The sequence below is a fragment of the Panthera tigris genome, chromosome F3 (genome assembly GCF_018350195.1).
Source record: "Panthera tigris isolate Pti1 chromosome F3, P.tigris_Pti1_mat1.1, whole genome shotgun sequence".
Lineage (NCBI taxonomy): Eukaryota > Metazoa > Chordata > Mammalia > Carnivora > Felidae > Panthera > Panthera tigris.
Window position 1 is genome coordinate 51773830 of NC_056678.1, and position 14738 is coordinate 51788567.

Below are 14738 nucleotides of genomic sequence, written 5' to 3' on the forward strand. Positions count from 1 at the left end.
GCTCCAAGCTGACAGCACAGAGCCTGATGCGGGGCTCGAACCCACGAACTGTGAGATCATGACCTGAGTCAAAGTCAGACACTCAACCAACTGAGCCATCCAGGTGCCCCAAGAGAAAATATTTCTAAAGTATTATTTCAAATCCAGGAGAGAAAACAATACAACTCTATCATTCTAAATGAAGGAGAGAATGACAGTGTATTTTGATGAAAAGGATTCACTTACTGGTACCCATTGTGATTGCTTACATGTTCACTTTAATTGATCAGTGTCTGTACCATAATGATTAATAAGTAATGATTAGTATTAACCCTGATTAGAACCACTAAATGCATTCTTCTTTAAGGATGCAAAGATCTCATAGCAAACTAATGACATCATCAAAAGCCCTGGGCTAAGTCAGCACATAATGTAGATCATAATCAAAGATTGGAATGAACAACAACTTAGGCTCATCTTAAGTGGCTTTCACCTCAACTTGTTATCAGAACAGACAATGGAGGGATGCCTGGGTGGCTTAGTCAGATGAGTGTCTGACTCTTGATTTCAGTTCAGGTCATGATCCCAGGGTGGTGGGATCCACCCCCATGTCAGGCTCGGTACTGAGCACAGAGCCTGCTTAAGATTTTCTCTCTCTCCCTCTGTCTCTCCCTGACTCTCTCTCTCTCTCTCTGAAATAAAACTTTTAAAAAAGACAATGGGGAATGTAAAGGATACAATGTAGTGAGGTAAAATCAAACAAGTGGAAGTAACTGCCCCATGGTTAGTTCATGGGAAGGCACCAATGTTTGATTTTCAAAGCAGGCCAAACAGTGAGGAAGCTGCCTGAACGATGATCTCAGAGCTAGGGGATTGCTGCCTTTCATTACATTAAGAAGGAAAGAGACCATTTTAGTATTTAGGGATTAAACAGTCACATAAAAACCAATTATTTGATGAGATGCAGCAACGTGTTTTTGTTTTGTGTTTTCTAAATCTCTAATTTTTGTCTTTCGTATTGACTTGTTTGTCTCAGACATGTAGCTAAATGATGACACCAGTTCTAGTCATGAGAAATTTAATGTCTCAATGATGAAGAGAGTGCAAATCTTCCTGTGGCTGTGTCTTCAAAGCATGAAACTGCTTTCCTGTTGCCAGAAGGTTTTGGTGAGTGGAGGCGGGGCTTGGAATCAAACTTCACACCTTATCATGCTAGATATAAGGTAATTTTTAAACAACTTTTGGGGGGATATAATTCACATTCTATACACCGCAAACATTCAAATTATACAATATGGCTTTTTTAGTATATTCATTGAGTTGTGAAACCATCACCACAATCAATTTTAGAACATTTCTATCTCTCTGAAGGAAATCCTGTATCCACCAGAAGTCACTCCCCATTTCCCACGAAACCATCCTAGGAAACCACTAATTTACTATTTCTCTGAATGAATTTTCCCACTCTGGACATTTTAAGTGATTGGTATCATAGGACATGAGGTCTTTTATGACTAGCTTCATATATATATATATATATATATATATATATATATATATATATATAAATGTTTATAATTTTTATATATTTCTTGATGAATTGAACCATTAGGAATACAACCAAAACTTTTTTATAAGTATTGCTTTATATGGCTTTCTCTTAAATGGTAGAAAATACAAGTTACAAAAATACTTCTATCCTGACTTATTATTTACCCATGCAGTTATCTTTACCAATGTTATTTATTCTATTGTGTAGTTTTCAGTTACTGTTCAGTATCCTTTCACTTCAGCCTGAAGGATGCCCTTTAGTATTTCCCGTGGTGAAAGGCTCCTAGAAACAATATACCTCTGTTGTTTTTTTTTTAATAGTTCCGATTGATACAAAATTTTTACTTTAATTCTTTTTCTTTGAGGCCTTTGAATGATGATGCTACTACGTAGCCTCCGGTATGTCTGATGAGAGTCAGCTGGTAATATTGTTGAGGATGCCTGTATGAGTTATGTCTTGGAACACAAATTGTTCCAAAGTCTGACATAATTAAATTTGGGCTTTATGGTTTTGTTTTTTGGTTTTTGTTTTTGCCTCATCAACTCTTGCTCCCTTGGCTGAGTGGTGGTGATTGCACAGACATCAGTGTGCTCTGCACCACTATGTCTGCCAACATGGCCACCACCACCACCCAAACACGCTTTGCCAATGACTACACGTACTTTAAGGAGCTCAGCAATGTTGCTTTCTCTGTGGCTTGCAGGTATGTGAAGAATTCCTGCATGCAGGATGATACAGCAAAAATCATCAATATCAAGAAGTTACCTGCCTAAGAGCCCCAGAAACTAGAATGTGAAGTCAAACTATTGTGACTTTTGAAACATGCAAACATCAAGTGCCTTTATGACAGAAGAAGGGTTCACAACCTCATGTTTGACCACGTTACTGGAAAGTAGCTATTTGATGAGATTGTGGCCAGAGGGTAGTACAGTGAAACTGGTTCTGTATACATCAAACTCTGGAAAGTGTTAGCCACATCACCAGCATGACATTGTCCACCAAGACCTGAAGCCTGGCAACCCAATGTTGGCAAGCAAATGCAAAGATGCGAACACAAAGCTGGCCTGGTCATGGAAGTGTGGGAGAACAACAGGGTGGGCTTAATTTTTTTTTTAAGTTTATTTATTTTTGACAGAGACAGAGTGCATGCATGAGCTGGGGAGGGGCAGAGAGAGAGGGAGACACAGAATCCGAAGCAGGCTCCAGGCTCCAAGCTGTCAGCACAGAGCCCAATGCAGGGCTCGAACTCACAAACTGTGAGATCATGACCTGAGCTGAAGTCGGATGCTTAACCAACTGAGCCGCCCAGGTGCCCCAGGGTAGATTTAATTTTGATGGTACCCCAGGTTAGGTGTCCCCTATGCCCTTGAGGAAAGATCCCTATGGAAAACCTGTGGCCATCTGGGCCTGTGGGATCTTCCGTATATATTCTGTTGGGATTGTCTCCTTTCTTGGATGAAGATCAGCATAAGCCATATCAGCAGATCAAGGCCAGAGCCTATGATTTCCCATCACAAGTGTAGGATACAGTGACTCCTAAAGCAAGAACTTGATCAAGCAGCGGCTGACCATAAACCCCACAAAATGCATCACGCCCCACCCGGCTCTCAAGTACCAATGGGTCTGTCACAGATTCCCCAGTGGCATCCATGATGCATCATCATGAGACTGTGGAGTGTTTGTGCAAGTTCAAAGTCCTGAGAAATCTGAGGGGTGACATGCTCACGACCGTGCTTTCCTCCAGGAATTTTTCAGCTGCCAAAAGTGTATTGAGCAAGAAGTCAGATGGTATTTGAAAGGAACAGAAGCCACCATGGTGCACAGTTCACAGATGGCATCAAGAAGTCCACAGAGAGCTGCAACATCACCATGGAAGATGAAGACCTCAAAGTGCACAAACAGGAGACCATGAAGATCATCAAACAATAGACCAAGGTAGTTAACAATGGGGTCCTTGAAGACTAGAGGAAGATCTGTGATTTAAGCCTTACTTCTTTTGATCTCCAGGCCCAGGATAACCTCACAGAGGGGATGGATTTCTACAAGTCTTACTTTGAGAGGCTTCTACCCCAAAACAAGAAGCCCATTCGCAGCACCTTCTTGAACATACACATCTACATGATTCATGGATGCAGCTTACATCTCCTACATCTACCTCACCTGGTGCATTGAGAGAAGTGTCAGCCTCTCCCCAGCCAGGTGGAGACCCCAAGTCCAGCAACGTTGAGATGGCAAATGGCTCAGAGTTCTCTATCACTGCTACGGTGAGCTCAGTCACAGAGGCATTAGGAGATCCCAGCCAGCCAGAGATCACTGAGCCTTTGTGGTCAGTGGTTCTGGAGGACATGAGCGACAGTGGCAGCCCTGTTCATTTGAGATTTAAAACAAGTTACAAAATGGCGGCAGCCAAGGCACACCCTTGCATGTGGCCCTCCCACCTGCCCTTTTATCTATGTCTGCTCTATTGAGACGGTTTTACATTTAAGAAATAAAAAATAGAAAAAAAGATTGTTAAAAAATGGAATTCATATGATAGTTCTAATTTTCAATATTTGAGGAACCTCCATAGTGTTTCCCACTGTGGCTGTGCCAGTTTGCATTCCCTCCAACAAAGCACAAGGTGGGAATCTTCACCAGCATTTGTTATCTTCTGTCTTCTGATAATAGCCATTCTGACCAATGTGCCGATATCTCGCTATGGTTTTGATGTGCATTTCCCTGATGTTGAGTGATATTAAGCTTTTTCATGTGCCTGTTGGCCACCTGTATGTTTTCTTTGGAAAATGTCTCTTCAGATCTTCTGCCCCCATTTTTCATTTTTAAATCAGATTGTCTAGGTTGTTGTTGTTGTTGTTGTCATTGAGCTGTATGAGTTCTTTATGTATTTTTAATATCAACCTCTTATCAGATATGATTTACAAGTATCTTCTCCCATTCAGATCAGAGTAGAGAATATAGTTGGTAATATTGTATTAATTTTGTATAGTGACAGATGATAAATACACTTGTGGTGGTAATTATTTTCTGATGTATACAAATGTCAAATCACTATGCTGTACACTTGAAACTAAATTGTGTCTCGTTGAACCTCAATTATAAAAGAGAGAGAGATAGAGAAAGAAACAGAACGGCCAGACCAAAAAAAAAAAAAAAATCAGTTTTTAAGGCCACTTTGGGGGGCTTGGTCTGGCTCCAAGAAGACTGTTCTCACCTATATTTTTGCCTGGTTCTGTTAAAATTCTAACTTGTTGAAGTTAATATTGTTGTTCTCATAGAGCTACCAGCTTCTTTTTAATTGCTTACTACCAAAATTTCCATGGTTTTCAACAGCGTCCTTATGCTTAAACTTCCCCATGCTTTGTTCCAAATACAGCCTGTTTCCTTGGGGAGAGCTCTTTGTTCTTACTGTCTTCCTCTCCTGCTGCGTAAATCTTGTGCACCACGGCTGTGGAGTTGAGTTAGAGGTAGAGAGGTGGCCAAATTCTCTCAGAATGAAACCTTTGCTTTACAAACAGGGCTCAGGGCAAGGGCAGTAGCATGTAATCTTCTCAGCATGCCCCCAACTGGCATAAAACCTCTATCCTCTGGTAAAGTTAAAGAAAAATGTTAGGGCTCCTGTACCTGGAATAGAGCCTCCTTCTTATGAGTTGAGGATAAATGGAAGAAGGGAGCCCCAGGTCTCTCATTGTCTATTATCTGGAATAGAGCTCTTGCAGCATAGAGCTGGGGAGAAAAAGAATTGCTGAAGTCTTACATCTCCTGGAGAGACCGTAGTCCTAGGCTGTGCCCTGGAAGAACAGAGAGCCACACCCACCTGAGGACGAATACCATCCCAGGGAGCTGGCTAGGTTTGGAGAGCCTAGTGGCTCAAGTTCCCACTCTTGATATGTTTACCCACATTTAGTAGAATTTCTTTCTTCGTCGATTGGTTTATGACCTTAGTACAATATTCAGGGGTTTTGAATGTTGTTGTTGTTGTTGTTGTTGTTGTTTGTTTGCTTGTTTGCTTTTATCATTTTCACCAGTAAAAGCCATTTCACTTGAGAAAGAGCCATTCCAGATGTCATTAAAGGCAAGTGTTTGTTTGTTTTTCCTCAAAATAAACACACTACCACAAGGAATATAATCCTCATTACTGCATTTGAATAGTTATGTATGAAATACATTTTGGAGGAGAGAACCACTGTTCTCTGCAATATATTATGAAACTTGGGGTATATTAAATAATGAAATACATGTGAAGTTATCTAGCATTAGAGCTGACATATAAGTGGTTCTTGACAAATTACTCTTCTTTCTGAATATGTTGGGGGTCATTTTGTGATTGTAATTAACCTGAAATTGATCTTGCATTCAGCATAGGCTTGAGAGTGCTGTTTAAAATTTTCTCCTGTCAAAAAAGAACAGATACTGGTAAGAAAATTTTCTGAAAATTATAGAGTCTCAGACCTAATTGGCAACAGTGTGAACTATGCTTAGTTATATATGTTTTTGTGTCAATAATTATTTTATGCTAATGTTCACATATGTAGGTGTTTCTAACATCTGTTATTTCTGTGTGGAGAAATGCATCCAACTAGAACTTCTAATCCTTACTGAGCCTTCAAAGAACTATGTAGGTGAAAGCAATAAACCCTTTGATACCACATGAGTGCCAGTCTCCTCCTCGGTTCACCCCTATACTTGATTTAGTTTAATCAATTTTATCTTGTTCCTGACCTCCAAGATTGCCTGCAATTTTACTCTGTCTTTTAGATTTGTGCGCTGATTAAAGTTTTTTTGCCTTACCCTTGGAACTTATTAAGTATGTAACTGAGATTTACCTTTTGGCTTTTCTCACTTTTACCTATTTATGAGATTTGATATTAATTCTGGCTTCTCTTCACGGGCCAGGGGAGGAAGTAAAATATTAAACCTCTCACTTCATCAGTTCCATGAGCCAAATACCACTTTACACATATTGTAAATTGTTTTAAACAAAAATAAATTTTTAAAGAATATTTATTTTATTATTTTAATAAATTATTTAAAACTGTTTGAATTAGACATAGAACTGAGAGCTTAACTGAACTATGATTTTTATCTTTAAAAGTGCTGTGGACGTTATAGAGAGAACCTCTCTCAGAGCTAGGGAAACCGGGGTAGAGATCAAGAAAAAGGGAGAGTAGAAGCCAGACCTTAAGGGATTCCAATAAAAGAAGAGAATCTTGAGTGAGTGAATTAATGAATTAATGAATTCGTAAGTGAAAATATTAAAATTAATAAAACATGCCAGAGATTCTTAGTGAAGAGAGGTTTATTGGAAGCCACACTGAAAAATCATTTTTGAAAGACAAGTTATGGGGCACCTGGGTGGCTCAGTCGGTTGGGTGTCCGACTTCAGCTCAGGTCATGATCTCACAGTCTGTGAGTTCGAGCCCCGCATTGGGCTCTCAGTGCAGAGCCCACTTCGGTCCTCTGTCGCCCTCTCTCTCTGCCCCTCCCCTGCTCTCTCTTGGTCTCAAAAGTGAAAAAAAAATTAAAAAAAAAAAACACTAAAACAGGGGCGCCTGGGTGGCTCAGTGGGTTAAGCGTCCGACTTCAGATCAGGTCATGATCTCGTAGTCTGTGAGTTCAAGCCCCGCGTCAGGCTCTTTGCTGACAGCTCGGAGCCTGGAGCCTGTTTCAGATTCTGTGTCTCCCTCTCTCTCTGCCCCTCCCCTGCTCATGCTCTGTCTCTCTCTGTCTCAAAAATAAATAAAAACATTTTAAAAAATTAAAAAAAAGAAAGACAAGTTGAATTCAGATTATGGAAGGAGTGAGTTTTGAGAGCTAAAAGTGTCTCTCCTTTAATAAGTAAACAACTCTTATTTTTTATACATTTAAATTCAAGTTAGTTAACATACGATGTAGCTTGGCTTCAGGAGTAGAACCCAATGATTCACTTCTTACATGTGACACTGGTGCTCAACCCAAAAAGTGTTCTTCTCAATGCCCATCACCCATTTAACCCATCCCCCCACCCAACTCTCCTACAGCAACCCTCAGTTTGTTCTCTGTATTTAAGAGTCTCTTTTGGTTTGCCTAAGCAGCTCAACATGTGCTGCTAATGCTATTGCTTTGTTCTGTTCTCATGAGTAGAGGAAGCTGATACATTAGGGAAATGTCAGTGAATATTACAAATCATCTATAAGAAAAAAGACTCAGACAGAACCACAAGTGAAGGGCCAACATGGGAAGTAGCTGTGGGAATGGAAAGAAAGGAGCCAGATGTGAGAAAAGTCATGAAGTCAGTACCAGCATGCTTTTGAAGGGGAGAGAGAAGCACCAAGTGTAAGCAATGCTTTGGAAAACAAGGCAGGCAAAAAATATATAAAGTTGTTGATCATGGGAGTTTTAGATCTATGCACACTATGCACAACAGGCAATATTCTGCAGTACAAAGGATCTGAAATCTAAAGTAATAAGCAGAGAATGTGGTATATTATATCCAGAGATAATAAAACTTCATAGCCTCAAGTGTGTGCTGTGAAATTTCCTTTATAAAACATTAATTATATGAATGTGTCACATTAAGCGGTTCTTGGAAAGAATTCTTATGTTCCACTCAGAAGGCTGGATTGATTTTTTTCTACCCATGAACAGTGCAAATTTAGTTAAAATATTGCTTCTCAAGGATTTTACTTTCATGTGTAAGGGATTATTTAGTATCGGCTATCAATTCAGGTAACAATTATTTCCAATGGGCAATCTGTTCTTAAGATATATGAAACCGATTAGAAAATCCCTGTAGGTTGAATATTTAATTATAAACAGTCTAATTAACTTAATTTCTCCTAATAGTATAGTCTGAAATTTTGCAGAAGTCAGAAACATATACTTTCCCATTCAAGACACATGATTTATCAAAATTGCTCAGTGTGGAAAAAAATATTTTAATTCCCCGTTTTTGGAGGTTTATACATTTGGCAAAATGTAACAGTTCTTGTGATTTATGACTTGAAATTTATTAATTTTCATTACTAGAACTAATTATGGCCATTTCTACTTACTATTTCCCTCATTAGAAAGCCCCAGTGCACGTCGTCAGTCAATTAATGACTCGTTGCTCTCCCTACCTTGTCTGCTGTGTTATACTCACTTCATGAGTAGTGAAGAGTTTAAGTATTTAGACAATTTTGATTGCTACTATTTGTAAGGGAAAAGCAACCAAAAATGTAATAAGCTGTTCTGCATCACATCCAGGTTTTCTCAGGCCTGAAACTTATGGTTTGGAGGAATTTTGTGAAGGGAATAAAGTTTTAAATTTATTTATAAACATGTAAATAAAAATCAGGAACTTGTAAGGGTCTACATGAGTGGAAGATCATAAAAATGTATGCATCATGATAAATCTGCCTTTAAGAAAGACAGTTGTCACTATGAAATGTAAAGGGTGAGAAAAATCCTTTTTGGCAAAGGAAAAAGCTTTCTAATGTGGCATACTAGGTAAAGTAAATGAACGAATGGCATCTTTTTTATTGTTCTTAATAAAACCTGTGGCTAGAAAGTGGTGTATCTCTGTTCTTTAATTTTGTATTACCAAGTTAGCTTACAGAATGTTTACCAACAATTAAAACTTCTTATCCTTAACACCTTGAACATAATGTTGTAGCTAATAATACACCAATGGCCTATCAATATATATTCTGGAAGGAAGAGAATACCCATGACAAAAATAAAAGCAGATGTCATCACTACAGGGGAACCATTTGCAACACATGCATTTGACAAAAGGCAAATATTAAAAGCATATAAAGAATTCCTACGAAACAACAAGAAAAAAAAAACACATACCAGTGGAAAAATGAACAAATGATATGAACAGTTCACAAAAGTAACCAAAATAGCCCAAAAATATTCAAATGATGCGAACTTCACTCATCATCAGAGAAAGACAATCTGAACCAGAATTTACGTGACTACACCGTCACCAGAATAAGGAAAATGAAAGCATAGACAATACTAAGTTTGGGCTAGAATGTAGAGTAACGAGAGCTACCATACCCTGCTATTGAGTGAGAAAATATATATCTCCTTAGGAATACTCCTATACTCTCTACTAAAGCTCACTGAGCACCTACCATGTTATTCTCCAATTCCACGTCTTGGTGTGTACTCAACCGAAAGACGAGTACCTTTTCCCCAAATTACATGTGCTAGAATGTCATAGCAGTGCTATTCATAATACAGCAAAATTCTAAAATTCTAGTGTCTATCATCATTAGAAAGATAGATAAATTGTGGATACTAGTATAATCAAATACTATACATAGTAAAACAAATTAAGTAATGCTCACCTTTGCAAACACCTTGGAATTACGAGCATTTGCAAACATAATTCCTCAGTATTCACATAAAGTGACTTTTATTAACTAAATAATTTCATATAATATATGCAAAGATTATATGAAATTATTTAGTTCCTTCACCTTTGGGTCAGAAGAAATAATAGTATGGCAATAAGATTATAGATCCAAATGTATTTATTTTTTAGAACACTATCATAAAAAATACTGTTTTTGTTTGCTCCTGATGAAATTCTAAATATCAAGGTGTATTTCCAGACTATTTGAAGTAAAACACATTCATGCTCTTCACCTCTTACCTCTTAGAAAGAGTATTTTACAAGTATCTTAGGGAAGACTTTCACCCCTCATACTGAAACACACTTTATTGTTCTTGATAACTTAAGTTCGCTTTTAGAAGGGAGAAGCCAATGCTTTGTAAACTGTAAAATATAAATAAATGAATAGGAAAACATAAAGCATTATGTCTCTACATGAACTTTAACTGGGTTCAAGAGACTTCAGTAAAATAGGTATATTTGTAAGTATACTTTTCAATGTTGGGTTTGCAATATCAAAAGCTTCTTAGGCGAAGTCTGGACCTGGCTCCTGTACTCAGAGGGCAAGGAAAGACCGAAGAAAGAGGTAGGCCACTTCAGATTGATAGGTGGCAGGTTTAACAAGCAAAGGAGTTTACAAAGGCAGCTTGCCTTTGTGGCTGCAAAGTGAATATATTTCAACATCCACTCACCAGAATCTTCAAGTTCATATAGAGGCCTTAATGGGACTCAGTCACAAATTCATTCAAAATGGTCTCAACCTCACCTTACTCTCTCAAGGCTCCATCCTTGGAAGTGGCTCCACTGTGGAAACAATGAGCAGAGTGTTCCAAGGACTAGGGAGGGTGTCCGAGTCTAGATTGCCAGACAAGCAGTGGTTTCATATTCTCAGCTACATCCTCCCACACAATTCAGTATAAAAACTTTTTATTTGGTATGCTTCCCCCAAAGAACAAATGTTCTTGACAAAAAATAAATATTTATAGAAATCTCACAGATTTATTGAGAATAAATAATCCACATGACTTGCAGGACAATTCTGAAATCTTTATCTTTCATATTACTTTGGACTATACTTATTTAAAAAAATATTTCTAAGGGCAATACTTACAACATAATTTTAAGAATGGTTTAACTTGCACATAAAGAGATTTATACAATTTTAGGAACAAATAAAAATCTAATTCACTAAATTAAAATCTTATTTTTTTTATAATGTAGTCTAAGTATCATGTAAATATGACCATGATAAACCCATTGTTTCCTATTCCATTTGATTTACTGAATCAGCTATACCAACTACTATTTTACAGTGTGTTGTCATTTGGAAAACATATTCACAGGGTTGATTCACAACATCTCTGTGGAATATTATGTTTCTCTTAATAATGATTACAGAACCAGGGCGCCTGAGTGGCTCAGTCAGTTGAGCATCCTACTTCGACTCAGGTCATGATCTCACGGTTTGTGAGTTCGAGCCCCGTGTCGGGCTCTGTGCTGACAGCTCAGAGCCTGAAGCCTGTTTCGGATTCTCTCTCTGCCCCTCCTCCACTCATGCTCTGTGTCTCTCTCTCATAAATAAATAAACATTAAAAAATAATAATGATTACAGAACTGAGATTCAAACAGTGAAAAGACTTGTCATAGTGGAGAAGTGACATTAAGACTATAACAGTATTTCAGAACCTATGCTCTAAAAATCAGAGAACAATAGTATTTAGGGTGCATTAACAAATGGAATTGGTATAAGAATGACTGAACTCAAGTTCTAGATCCATTCCATAATAACCATATAACATACTATCCTTCTTTATATCTTGGCTTCTTCATCTACAAAATAAGGAAAGAGTGTCTCTCACATGGTGTTGTTTTGATGATTAATAGGGATAGAACATTATTATGATTACACTTTAGATATATTTATACAAATCCTTAACACCACTTGATGTAAAACCAGTATTGCCATACCTATAGGGAAATTTAAAATAAGAAAGCATAATTAATTTGGCCAAGGTGTTACAGTTAAATTTTTACCCCCATTAAATTCAAATACAGTCTTCACCATATCCTACTTCTCTCAACTTAAATTATCATATCAGAATTGGCATGCTATAATTACCTAATAAATACCTGTTTCTTTGTCTTGTTGAATTCTTCACGATATAGCAGTCATTTATCTTCATATAGAAAATTGTTCATATCAATTTTTAAAGTGGTATTTACAGGTACAGAGAGTAGGTAAGACTTATGTGACTACCAGGCAAGCCCTCATGCCTCCCAGAAATCCCCCTGTATCTTTCTACCAGTGTACTTTATTCTTTTTTGTTAGTGAGGTTTTCTTCTCTTAAGGGAGATTTTTAAGATATCACCCTACAATTTTAAGTAATATTAACTAATATCCTACTTTTGAATTAATAATTTTCTGTTCCCTGAGAGCAATATCTTAGAAAGTGACACTGGATGGATAACTCCCTGTGTTAATACAATAGAGATTGTAGATCTTTGAAATGAAGAGCTATATAATAGAACTCTGAAGTCCAGAGAGAGGAGAATTATTCACTGAAAGAATAGGGCAGTCCTCACCATTAGGATAAAGTCAGTCTGTTGTTATATAATTTAGAAACATATTTGAAATTATAAAGACTGTTGTCCTATAAATATTAAATAGTTATCATCTGGCCAGTTCATACTAAATGCCAAACAAACACACGGGTAAATCTTTAAAGGAATATGAAAAATTAAATAATTTGTGTGTTTCAAAAAAAAATCTAAATACTCACCATTATGTACCAAAAAAAAAAAATACCTGTACATTTCTTGAATGTTTAATTATTATCAAGATCAAGGCTTTATGCTAAATAGTTTTTCATAAAATAAATTTTGGATCAATTGTATGTTGAACATCAAGTAATCCTACTTTTTAAAATTTCTTGTCAGTAAATACAGCGTGACGATCTTGACGAAACTCTCCACTAGAGAAACTTTTAATGAAGTGTCCAAAATTGGCAAAGTCAGTTATTCAATGTTTCTACAGGTTGGACAAATGGCTTACGATAAATTGACAGCAGTCATTCCACAAAGTCTAGGGGAATTTTTAAGAACACTGAAAGGCCAGGCATTTAGAGCTGGGGATACAACTCTCTCCTGTGAAGAACTATTCCAGTGGCTGGACAACCGAGTGTCTGCTCTCAACTACTCCAACATCCTGGGGGCAAAAGAGCTTTTCTGGGTAGATTTTGCATCTATTGAACATCAATAAATCCTCTCTGTGGAAATAGAGGTTCTGTGGTGTGGAAGACCTACACAGAGGAGAATGAGGTGTGGAAGCTGGGTAGCAACACAACTATAACCTACATTTTACATACATAGACACACAGCTTCTCCATAGAAGAGATCTGTGTGGGGAGGGAGGACAGGTGAAGGACAAATTCTCCATCCCTAGGTTGCTTAACTCCTGCTTCAAAGAAAAGAAGTTCTGTCCTGTCCAGGGAAGATCAAGGCAAGCCTCCAAAATGAGCACCCCCTGATCCTGGCTGAGGGACCTAAATATATTTGGATTACATTGTGGAACAATTAACAATTCCAAAACTTGATAAAAATGGTAAAGCGATCAACTAGTTATATCAGTTAGAAGTTAATGAGATCAGAGGAAGATACAGTTAAAAAAGATTGTGCTAAAATTAATTAATTGATTGATTGATTAATTCATTAATTAAAGGGACTATGGCTTTTAACCCAGCTATCGGGTGTAGTCCAGAAGGTTTTGCTCATGCTGAAGACTGTGCTCTCTCAGAAGAAAACTTATAATGAACTCTTTGATCTCTAGCTGAATAAGGAACCTACCCACAAACTCCCTGAAATATGAAAGTAGTCTCCAGGCCACACATATCCAATGACAAATAGTGAAAAATTTATTGACACAAGAGGCTTACACACAACCTCTTATTTACCAATCAGAAGATTACTGCTAAACTGTGCTGACACAGGGGCAACATCTAGGAAACCTGGCTGAAGATAAAAACAAGAAAAAAATCTGAATAGGGACATAGAAGGCTGCATAACATGGGTTAAATAGACCTCACAAAAGTATTCAATACAATAATCGAGACAATGTGATATGGACAGGGGAGTAGATAAATGCATCAATGCAACAGAATAGAGTGCCTAGAAACAGAATGACACAAATGGAGTTAACTAATCTTTGGCAAAAGGGCAAAGGCAATATAATGGAGCAAAAATAATCTTTTCTACAAATGGTGCTGGAACAATTGGAGATCCACATGCAAAAAAGTTAATTGTGGTGCAGACTTTATACCTTTTACAAAAAATAACTCGAAATGTCTCACAAAACTAAGTATAAAATGCAACACTTAAAATTCCTAGAAGATAACACAAGAGAAAACCTCTATCACCTTGGATATAGCAATGACTGTTTAGATACAAGACCATAGTCTCAATCCATTACAGAAATAATTTATAAACTGGACTTCATCAAAATTAAAAACTGTTGCTCTGCAAAATGTGATGAACTAAGACACCAAGCAAATAGAACAGTGGACAAATTATAAAAAGCCTGACATGAGATAGGAAACAATACTCAGTATTTCTACAGAGTTTTTAAGTGTCTAGTTTTTAATGAAAATTATGAGACATGAAAAGAGACGGGAAAGTATGGCACTTTTCTGGGAAAATGGGCAGGCAAAAGAAGCTGAAGTTGAGTGGTCCTTGATAGCCTGCAGAAGACAAGACTTGAAAACAGCTATTATAAATATATCTTCAAAGATCTAAAGGCATTGGATGATATACTGAAAGTGCTAAAAGAAAAAAAAAAGTCAATGTTGA

At 37.3% G+C, this 14738-nt stretch overlaps 1 pseudogene; it reads left to right on the forward strand.

The window, feature by feature from the left end:
* The first annotated feature begins 2145 nt into the window (after window positions 1–2145).
* Window positions 2146–3758, forward strand: LOC102965430 (annotated as a pseudogene).
* The last annotated feature ends 10980 nt before the right edge of the window (window positions 3759–14738 follow it).